The sequence below is a fragment of the Pleurodeles waltl genome, unplaced genomic scaffold (assembly GCF_031143425.1).
Source record: "Pleurodeles waltl isolate 20211129_DDA unplaced genomic scaffold, aPleWal1.hap1.20221129 scaffold_74, whole genome shotgun sequence".
Taxonomy (NCBI): domain Eukaryota; kingdom Metazoa; phylum Chordata; class Amphibia; order Caudata; family Salamandridae; genus Pleurodeles; species Pleurodeles waltl.
In genome coordinates, this window is record NW_027150395.1 from 557,233 (window position 1) to 568,841 (window position 11,609).

Below are 11,609 nucleotides of genomic sequence, written 5' to 3' on the forward strand. Positions count from 1 at the left end.
GCCCAGGATACTTAGCATCAACATGGGAGATGTACTGGTCCGCCAGGCACACCATCTGCACATTCATGGAGTGAAAGCTCTTTCGATTTCTGAACACCTGTTCATTTCTCCGGGGGCAGGGGGTGGACAAATGCAATATGTGTACCATCAAAAGCCCAAATAATGTCGGGCAATGTCTGTGCATAAGGGGATGGGAGGGCTATGGTGGGCCATGAGTGTAACAGGCCGGATGGTGTGGCTGATACCTTTTTCTAAGTGTATTTTTCTGCAGGTCAGTGCCCATCAGAAAAAGGGTATATGGCGTGCCATCGCAAAGGACATGCGGACCCTGGGGGGTCTACGGCAGGCATAGCACCCACTGTCACAAACAGTGGGAGGACCTGGGACGCTGGGCACGGAAGACGGCGGAGGCCCAGCTAGGGGTGGCCTCCCAAGGAGAAAGGGGTGCCCGTTGAACCCTGACCCCCCTGATGTTCCGCATACTGGCTGTGGCCTATCTGGAGCTGGATGGGCGCTTGAGGCCATCACAGCAGCCACAAGGGGGGGGGGGTAGTACAGTTTCCAAATATTCTACTTGCGCGTAGTGGGGTGGTGTACGGGTGGGGGATGTGGGCCTGTGGGTGCCCCTAGGCATGGGACCCGGACATTGCAGGGTAGGTCCCATGTTGGGCAGGGGCTCATGAACACCACCTCCTACAAAGCTAGTAGGAATCCACTACTGGGCAGGGGTCTGTGGGTGTCAGGTATGCTTCTATTGGCATTAGGTATTCCTGTCCTTGTGCTGGTGACTAGCATTGTGACTGGTAGTGCATTGCATAGTGCGCAGGCCTGTTCCCTGTGTGAGGGTGCTGTGTACGCCAACGGTGTTGTTGGGGCAGCCATTGACCAGGTGTATGTTTTGTCTCTCCCCCCCTTTTTGTCTTCTCACCCTGTCCTTATGTGCATTAGCATCACCTGGCGGAGGAGCAGTGGCACCATTGACGGAGGCAGCTGCATCCCACATGGCCCATGAGGCTGAATCCACTGACGGTGAGGGCACCAGTGGGACGGAGGGCAAGGGGAGTACCTCGGCGGAGACAGGAGGGGACAGTTCTGACAGTGATACCTCCTCTGATGGAAGCTCTCTAGTGGTGGCGGACACCTCTGTGCCCACCCCAACTACAGGTACAGCCGCCACCCCCGTACCAGCACCGCCCTCCCAGCAGCCCCTCAATGAGTTTTGAGTGCCCGCTCACCCAGGAGGGTGGGCATCTCCTTTGCCCCAGGCATCTCAGACCCTGCCCCCGTCAGCCCTGCTGCCCTGCGTGAGGAGGCTATTGACTTCCTGCAATCCATCTCTGTTGGGCAGTCAACCATAGTGAATGTCATCCAGGGGCTGGCAGGCCATTGCAACAAACAAATGCATTCCTGGAGGGCATTCACTCTGGCATGGCGGCCCAACAGAGATCAATCCAGGCTCTGGCCTCTTCTCTGATGCAGCCATTGTCCCTATCTATAGGCTCCCCCTCCAACTTCCTCTACCCAGTCCCATTCCCCTCAACCCTAACCTATCCCAAGCACACATTCAGACCAGCATTCCCCCAAGACAACACACAGGAGTGGCTCAGGCAAACACAATCACCACACATCACCCCACGGGCACAAACACCATCCATATGCAGACACACCAACATCCAATGCCTCCACTATGTCCACCTCCTCCTCCTTCTCCACCACCCTCACCGTAGCATCTCCACTCACACCTGCATGCACTACATCCTCATCCACTACCCCCATCACCATCACGCCTATCACTAAACACCCATCACTGGCAGTCACCACCCCCACATCCATGCACACGTCCCCTGTGTCCTCTCCCACTGTGTCTGTGCCCCCTCCTCCCAAAGTACACAAACGCAAGCACTCAGACACCCAAAAGCCATACACCTCACAACAGCATCCAGCCCATGCACCTGCACCTAAACACAGCAGACAGACACCTCCTGCAAACACTCCCTCTTTCTCCATTCCCAAACTGTCACCCTCTTCCCACCCTAGTGTCCCTAAGAAGCTTTTCCTCTCCTTCGTTGACATCTTCCCTACCTCTCCCCCCCATCCTTCACGTCGGGCCAGGGTGGTCAGAACCCAGGCTAGCACCTCAGCCACCCAGTCCATGGCCACAGTAGTGTTGGCAGCTACTGCAGGTATGAGAGGCTCCAGGGAACCAGCCATCAGCACTGACAGTGTGCCTGCACCAGCTGCCAAGGGGAAAGGCAAGGAGGCACCACCGGCTGCTAAGGGCAAGGAGGCAACACCAGCTGCCAAGGGCAAGGAGGCACCACCAGCTGCCAAAGGCAAGGAGGCATCACCAGCTGCCAAAGGCAAGGGCAAGGGGCCTGGCCCTGCAGGCAGGAAGGACAGGAGGCCTGGTGCTAGGACTGATTCTGAGGCCCCAACACCAACCATGGCGGTTCCGCCGTCCGAGGCTGCAGGGGAAGGGCTGGAGCCTCCCCCACCACTAACATTCCAGACACCAGGACCGCCACCAGCACCGCCACCGGCACCACTGCCAGCAGCAGCAGCCCAAGTGGGCAGCCGTCTGATGCTGCAGGGGATGGGCTGGAGCCTCCCCCTGCCACTGGCATTCCGTACACCAGCACCGCCACCAACACCGCCACCAGCACCACTGCCAGCAGCAGCAGCCCCAGTGGGCAGATGTCCGAGGCTGCAGGGGAAGGGCTGGAGCCTCCCACCACCACTGCCAGCACTGACACCAGCACCGCCACTGCCACCACTGAGCAGCCATCACCACCGGAGAGCAGTGTGTAGTCCTGCCACCAGGGACTGTAGTGCACACAGGTGAGAGACTGTGACCATGCACTCCCCAAGTGCTGCATCACAGGGCACCAGGCCCATTCATAACCAGTGGAAAAAACCATCCACTCACCCTATCCTTGCCAGGATGAAGCACAATGGGCATAAGGTCCCCTCCAGAACCAGTGGATAAGCCATCCACTTGAGAGACTGTGGCCTTGCACTCCCCAGAACCATGCAGCGGGCAGACCACCCACTTGAGAGACTGTGGCCTTGCACTCTCCAGGACCAAGCAGTGGGTAACCCACTCACTTGAGAGACTGTGGCTTTGCACTCCCCAGGACCAAACAGTGGGCAAACCACCCACTTGAGAGACTATGGCCTTGCACTCCCCAGGACATCGCACAGCGCATGTAGCCCCCTCCAGGACCAGTGGTGTTGTTCCTTCTTCCAGCTGAGGTGCCCCCCGTTCCCCGTCCCCCTCAGGTGCCTGTGTATTTTTGACCTGATACCCCTGCAGTGTTCTCTCCATGTTGTTGCAGGAGTTAAGTGAGGCCTTGGCCTATGTGATGTGGCCCTGTGGCCCACGGACATTGTGGACTGGGCAATGTCCCTCCATTTGTAAGTATGTATATACTGTTTTGATTTTGACGCACAATTTTCTACACTTTTATCTTATTACACTCATTTTAATTAATTCCTTTTGTCCTTGCATTATTCCTGGGGGGTACGGGGTGAATATGTAATGTTACTGCATCTGTTTGTGTGTATGGTGTTGGGGGTGGGGATGTTGCATGTTATGTGTGTATGTCACTCTCTTTTTCCTCCCCCCTCCCCTGTGTGCTAGGTGGCAGTACTCACCGTGGCCGTCTTCGCCGGCATTGGTGTTCATTATGAAGAAGTAGATAAACGAGCATGGGGAACACCTGCAACTAGGGCTCCATGGTGGCATGCTTCTTCCTTGTGTCTCCAGGGGTGAGTCCTTTGCCTTCTGTGTACTGTTTCCACTGTGCTTTTGATGTCATTGGTACCGCCCCGGAAAAGGTGGTGGATAGGCCTGTCATAATAGAGTGGGCGGTATATTGTCTTCCGCCTGGCTGTTGGCGGTTACCGACGCAGTGCTTGTTGTTGCCGCTATGGCGGTCGGTGTGTTAAAGTGGCTGTCAGTGTGGGCGGTTTCCGCCTTGGTCATAATTCCATTTTTGTTACCGCCGGCCTATTGGCGGTATTACTGCCGCTTTATCACCGACTGCCAGGGTTGTAATGAGGGCCATAATCTGAAAAGATCAGGGGCCTCCAAATATATTCACAATTATAATCCTATCATGCTCAAATTATGGAATGCAAACATGGACATAGTTTGTTGCTGACAACTCCATTGCTGTTGCTCACTATGGGGGTCATTTTGACCTTGGCGGTCTTTTTCCAAGACCGCTGAGGGACCGCCGTGCGGAAGACCGCCAGTGTTAGCGGTTTGCCGCTCGGCCTATTATGACCGTTGCCAGCTCTCCGTCCTTTTACGGACGGAGAGCCGCCAACAGCCATACTGGCGGGAGGCGGGGAAGTGGAGGTTGCTCCATCTCCACCGCCACGACAACAGAACACCGCCCAGCGAATCACATCCTGTGAGTCGCTGTGGCGGTGTTCTGTTGGCGGTGTGGTGTCGGCAGAGCTGCCCCCATGGCTCCCATCCCCTCCCGGAGGATCGTCGGACCAGGTAAGTCGATCCTCCGTGAGGGGAGGGGGGCGGGGGATGTTGTGTGTTGTGTGGGTGCATGGGGGTGTGCGTGTGTGTATGTAGAGGGGGTGTGTGAGTGCGTGTATGCCTGCGGGGTGTTGTGTGTATGGGAATGAGTGCGTGTATGTCTGTGGGTATGTCTGTATGGATGTGTGCGTGTATGTTTATATGTGGGTGTACGTGTATGACTGTGTGTGTGGATGTAGGCATGTATGTCGGCGTGTGTGCGTGTAAGTATGTAGGTGGTGCCTGCATGCGTGTCGTGTGGGTATGGGTGAAGTGATGTTGGGGATCGGGGTGGGGAGGGGGGGCCCTGCCACCTTTGGGGGTGGCAGGGCTGATGGGGGGTAGGGGAGGGAGTTGGGTTGGGGTGGGGGGTGGGGGAGACCCCTATCAGTGCCAGGGAAGGAATTCCCTGGCACTGATAGTGCTTACCGCCATGGATTTCATGGCGGTTCAAACTGCTGGAAATCCACGGTGGTAAGCCGGGTCCAAATACCGACGGCGGTATAGTGACGGCCGCCGGGCTGGAGACCCAAGTCTCCAGCCCGGCGGTCGTCTCCGCCCTGGCGGGGGGAATGGAGAACCGGCGGATGACCATGGCGGTACCCGCCATGGTCATAATTTCACAGAGTAAGACCGCCAGCCTGTTGGCGGCCTTACCGCCGGTTCTCCGCCTTCCGCCAGGGTTGTAATGACCCCCTATGTCACTTGATACATCACAAAATAAAAAAACATAGATGAAGGTAATGTGGGAGGAGATTTCTGCAGAACAATCTCAATCAAAGAAATTATACAGTTTCAGCTGGAATATGCTCTCACATAGAGACATAAACTCATTTGAGTGCTGTGATAGATTGAGTTAAGCTAGTGTGTTTGCAAACTTTAGAGGAATTGTTTGGGTTAATCTCAGCCTTGCCAACATGCAAAACAAAGTTTGAAATCTTATCCAGAAATCTTAGCAGAGTTTGAGCCAGTGAGTAAAGATATTGCAAAGAAAAATACACTGGATACTTACTACCCAGGAAGAAGTTCACACCTAGAAAATATGTATCTTTGCAAAATTCTGCAGCACTACGGGTACACAAATAATGTTTCAGAAAACATTGATGAAATGAAATATGGTGTGGCTGATTGCAACTGTTGTTTGGTTTGGCATGTGAATGGTAACTTAATAAACCACATAAAACTTACTTGTCTAACTGCTGAGAAAAAAAGTTTTTTTCCTATCTAGCACTATTTTCCACTTTACAAGCTATTCAAATCTAGATGTTCTGAAACAGTTACGTGGATAGTATGACTCCTATTAAGACTCTTTCAATGTTGTTAAGGATACCATTGGGTGACCAATATTTCTGAACTACCTAAAAATGTTAAATGAAGAAATCATGCAAGAGGAAACAATTGCTATTGAGATAGCAAAGGATAGTTCTCAGTCAGAGTTCTGGACCGGTCAGTCAAGCTCCCCTTGGGCAGCCAATAATTGGAAGTGAATCTGCCATAGCGATGAATGAAGTGGAAACAGCAATGCAACAAGCAAGAGAAGAAAATGTTAACCTGGAACAATTAGTAGAGCAACTCAATGAAGAGCAGAAACAAATATACATGGAAGTAAAACAAAAAATAGAACATGGATTCCTTCATAATCAGAACAAATGCAAATGTTCAAGTTTTAAGTCAATTCTATTGTATGTAAGCGGACAAGCTGGCACTAGAAAATGTTTTTTAATACAAGTCCTAACCAACTATCTGCAAAAGACTACAGACTCCATTTTGTCATGTGCAGTAACAGCCCCTACTGGATTGGCTGCACACAATATCAAATTAATTACCTTACATTATCTAGTTATATTCCTGTTGAACACAATATTAACCTTGAGTACCAAAAGTGATCTGGAGAAGCTTTTTACGAAGTTTCAAGCATCTTGATGAAATTGAAACTTTTAATCATTGATGAGGTGCACATGGTCTCAATTGTAAAAATGCCCTTTAAACATTTAGGAATGCAACAGATATTGAAGACAAAATATGATGTACTTTTTGGAGGAAAGCATCTAATTGTTTTTTGGTGGTTTATTACAACTCACCCTGTAAAAGGACAGCCTGTCTTCAAAGCTCTCTTACATAAAAAAAAAACTTGTAATTCTTTAGAAAGCCTTGGAAATGTTAACATTTGGTTGAATTTACAATTTAAAGAACTAATTACAAATATACGTTAAGCATCTGATATGCAATATGGAAATATTCTGAAGGATATGAGAGTCGAAATATTGTCAAAAGAATGAAAACATTGCTTGGAAACCCAACTTATAAAGAAAATAGTTCGTTCAAAAATATCTGCAGCACTAATGTTTGAATTCATTCAACAAGGAAAATTTGTTGTGTGTCTAATGCCTACTCTCAAATAATGTACTTCTTTCAATTAAGAATTACTACAACTGGAGAAAGAATATTGCAATTTATGTCAATTGATAAAATTGAAAAAGGTGTGAAAATACTGTTGAGCAAAAAATGTCATTCAAAACTCAACACTTTGTAAAACTCTGTTTCCAAAAGAGTGGGTTTAGAAAAGTGTTTGCATTTTTGTAAGACTTGTAAGATAATTTTGTGGCATCATTTAAATGTTGAAGAAGGATTGGTTACTGGAGCTGTGGAAAAATAATAGATTTCATTTTGTATCCACACAGAAATAAGGTTCAATACTTAGCAAATACGTTTGAATATCTTGAAGATGCAAAACAGATAGCAAGGTCAGTTGCATTTTTTTTGTAAAACAATTGTATGTACACAGAAAGCAGTTTCCAATTTCTCTAGCATATGCTGTAACAATAAATATGTCTCAAGGTCCAAGGGTAGATGCAGCATTTATTAATATTGGTAGTACTGTATTTAAAGAAGGTATGTCTTCTGTAGCTTTGTCAAGGGTCAGAACTTTGTCTGGTGTGTATCCGATAGGGTTTGAAGACACTAGTGTAAATGCTGATTCCAGTTGTGTTATTGAGTATAACTGTTTGAGAAGCCTGTATGCTCCTAATCCCAGGCAGTACCCAGTTTTCAAAAAGCCTACAATCTTACCAAAATAAAGATGGTAAAGAATCACGGTGACATTCCTGTCAAAAAGAATAAAAAAGACAAGAAAGAAGTATTGCACAAAAAAGACTGAAATTGATGGTAAAATTGTAGGTTACCAGTTTTCAAACATCTCTGGTGTCAATTTATATGCCAATCTAGTTCTCAATAGTTTTCTTTAGCAAATCTGGTTCATGAAATTAAAAAAAAAAAAAAGAAAAAGATTATTTTCTTCTCTCATCACCTTGTTACACCAATTGTGCAGTGATCGAACAAAAACATGTTCTGCATTATCTATTAGAGATCGTGCAGATTTCTGCACTGGATCTGTGCATTTCACTGAAAACAGTCAAGAAGATACACAAGAATGTCTTATTGTTACGCTTGGTCTCTTAGAAGAAGAGATGGTGCCTATTGATGACCTGTTTGGACTAAGGTGTTCATGGGAGCATATTTGTGACTGTTGTTCCTTTTCTTCAAAAACAGTAATATATTCAGAAAGATTTATCTACATAACTTTACCACCTTATAAAGCTGCCAGTTTTCACAAACTGTTTGAAGATGCGTAACAGAACAACACCTGCATAAAATGCAAGTCAGATCCGCTGTCAACTTTGATCATAAGAAAAACTCGCAAATATAGAATCTTAATGCTACGGTGATGTGAAGCAGATTAAAGTAAATTGGAAACTCAAATTTTAAAGCTGGTCATATGTTAATTCCTGGGAAAACATGAACCTGTGCAGCATTATTTTCCATGGAGGAGTAAATGTTTCATCTGGACATTACACCAGCTGCATAAAAATGCAACTGGATGGACTGAATATAATAATAGCAAATTTACATTTAAGAAGAGATTACCCACAAATTACCATATTCGTACCTTTGGGTTCTTGAACCAAAGTCCTAAAGAGGATTACTACTGCACAAATGGAATAGTTCATCTCTGGAACTTTCAATCCAGCAAAATATGGCATCATACAGCCTAACAAAGGTTATGTCTTTCTAAGGAATTCTAGGTCTTCAAAACTTCTTACTCTTCGAAGGAAACCACAGACATAGTACTAAACTGGAAGTGGAGATTAGTAAATTTTAACTAGGACAAACATTTACAGAAGATAAAAAGAAAATCTAATAAACTTCTGTGGTCAAGAACCCCTGAAAACTAATGAAAATATTAGCAACACTGACATACTCTACTCTTCTTCAATGGATTATTTGACTTTATGATATCATGTGGCCTAGCAAGGGTGATGTGTTTGCACACCTTTTTAACAACTAGTATGATTCATACACATTAATTATGTTATAAAGTTATAATATACTTTCTATAATTTAACAAGTATACCTAAAGGAGTTTGGTCAGTCCTCGTAGTGAGTGTCATACATAGTCAAGTTAAGTTCTAAACTTAGACCAAACATCTAACTTTACTCATATTAAAGTTAGACTTTTGGTCTAACTTTACACTTTTGGTCTAAGTTTAGACCAAAGTACTATGAGTAAAGGTAGACTTTAGGTATAAGCTTACAGTTTGGGTCTAAACTTCAACCTTTGGTCTAACTTTACCTTTGTGAATCAGGCCCCATATTTATAGTGCTAACGTATAGAAGCTGAAAATAGTGGACAGTGGACAAGGAAATGTCAAATTGTTAAATATTATCTGTAATTGCTATATAGTAATATACATTTTTGTGTCTTGTAATTAACAATATCATTTTCAGCACAGATTATGAAGTTTTAATAGATAACTTAATAACATGCATATTTAACTTCTATGTATGTTTTCTTTCTTTTCAGACAGATTAAATAACCTATTTATTGGAGTAATGTAGGTATCTAATTACATTATTTTACAGTGATACACCATCCATAAACATATTGAAGTACACATAGTTAATGATACTGATACATCAACACAGTAGTACAAATATACATATATATACATAAAAATGCATACACTAATACTCCCAGGAAACACTCAGGTATAACCTTATATACCCAGGCAAACACTAATGCATATACTGATATACAAAAGCAAACACTGCTATATACCCTGACACATCTACTGACTCACTCACCTAAACACTTACACAAACAGGTATTTACTAATCCTAATACTGACACACTCATGTAGACACTAATCTACACACTAACATACCTACGGAAACAATGAAGCATACACTAACATAGCCAGGTACACATTTATATAACCACTATAGACAAACTAACACATCCAGGCACATTCTCATGTATTCATGCATACGCTGACCTACCCAGGCAGACAGATATGCATCCACTAACACACACAGGTACATACAGATGTATATACTAACACACCCAGGTACACTCTCATAGATATACTTAGACACCCACCCACACTGACACACCCAGACACACACTGATATAAATGTATATATATATATATATATATATATATATATATGTATTTATATATATCTACGGATACACCGACTAATGCATACAGAAACACACCCATTAACAGTAACATTTATGCTGACACACCCAGATACACACTGATATATATCCTGATACACTTACAGACACACTAATCTATACAGTGATACATGTAGGCATAGTCTACTACAGAGACTTGCACATCCAGATAGACACTGAAGCCTACACTGACATATCCAAGCAAACACAAATGCATACACTAACATATCAATGCACACACTTATCTGTAAACTGACTCATGTACATACTGGCATCTCTGCTAACATGCCCACACACACCGATACATACACTAATATACCCAGGCATACACTCATGCATACACTGGCACATCCAGGCAAACACTAATATATGCACTAACACACCCAGGCACATACTAATACATACATGATCATACCCAGTTACACACAGATGAATACACTGACACACCCATGCATATGCTCACACATGCACTGACACACCAAGGGGGGCACTGATGTATACTCTAACACATTCAGGCAAATAGTAATTCATACAGTAATATAGCCAGGTACACTCTCATCCATATACCTATAAACCAAAACACACAAATGTATAGACTAACACACCCAAGCAGACAGTAATGCATATATTAACACCCCCAGGTATACACTGATGCACACAATAAGACACCCTGGCACATACATATGTATACACTGATTCACACACGCAAACACTGATATATATACCCTAACATACCAAATGACACACTAATCTATACACTGACACATGCAGACACATACTAATTCAGATACTGGCATACCCAGATAGACAAAGATGCTGTAGGAAAGTCCTCCTTTTTGCCCTTGTCACCCCCAAACGTTTTTGGCAGATACTGGTGGTTACTGACTCTGACTGTGTTAAAGGCAAAGCTCCAGAGTTGGAGAGGGTCCAAAATACTATTCTCCTGTGTAAATGCCTTGTTTGTGAAATGGGGGACTTGGCCAGAGGACAGGGACCCAAACGTCCTCCAAATAAGAGAATGCAATGTATAAAAGAGGTAAAGTCCCACTCAAAGGTACTTGAAATTATCAAATTCGAAGTTTATTATATTACTTGTTCCAACATTATTTCCAAACGTTCCAAAAGAGTCACTTCATTTCCTTTGGCAAAAGCAACATCCAATATAATGGCGCAAAAAGAAAGAGAGAAAAACAGCCAACACTTGTTTCGCCCCCTCTGGCATTATAAGCCGGGGCTTTCTCAAGGCTGAAAAAGAAAGAGAAATCAACGCTCATTGATAGTATTGAGAAAAAATTATGTATGAAAAAGAAAAAGAAGAAGAGTAATATCAAAAAGCCTTCAAAAACCACCAAAATGTGTAAAAAGGAACCGAATACTGTGCAAAAGATGTCACCGATATTGTGCAAAAAAGTATCAACAATAAGAGAGCGCAATCATTAGTGAATAATTTCACGCTAAAACATAGATTGCAGAGAGGTGTACAAGAAAGTGATAGAATAATGGTAAAGCATCTAGTGCTCAAGTCTAGATAAAAATGTAGATATCCCAAGAAGG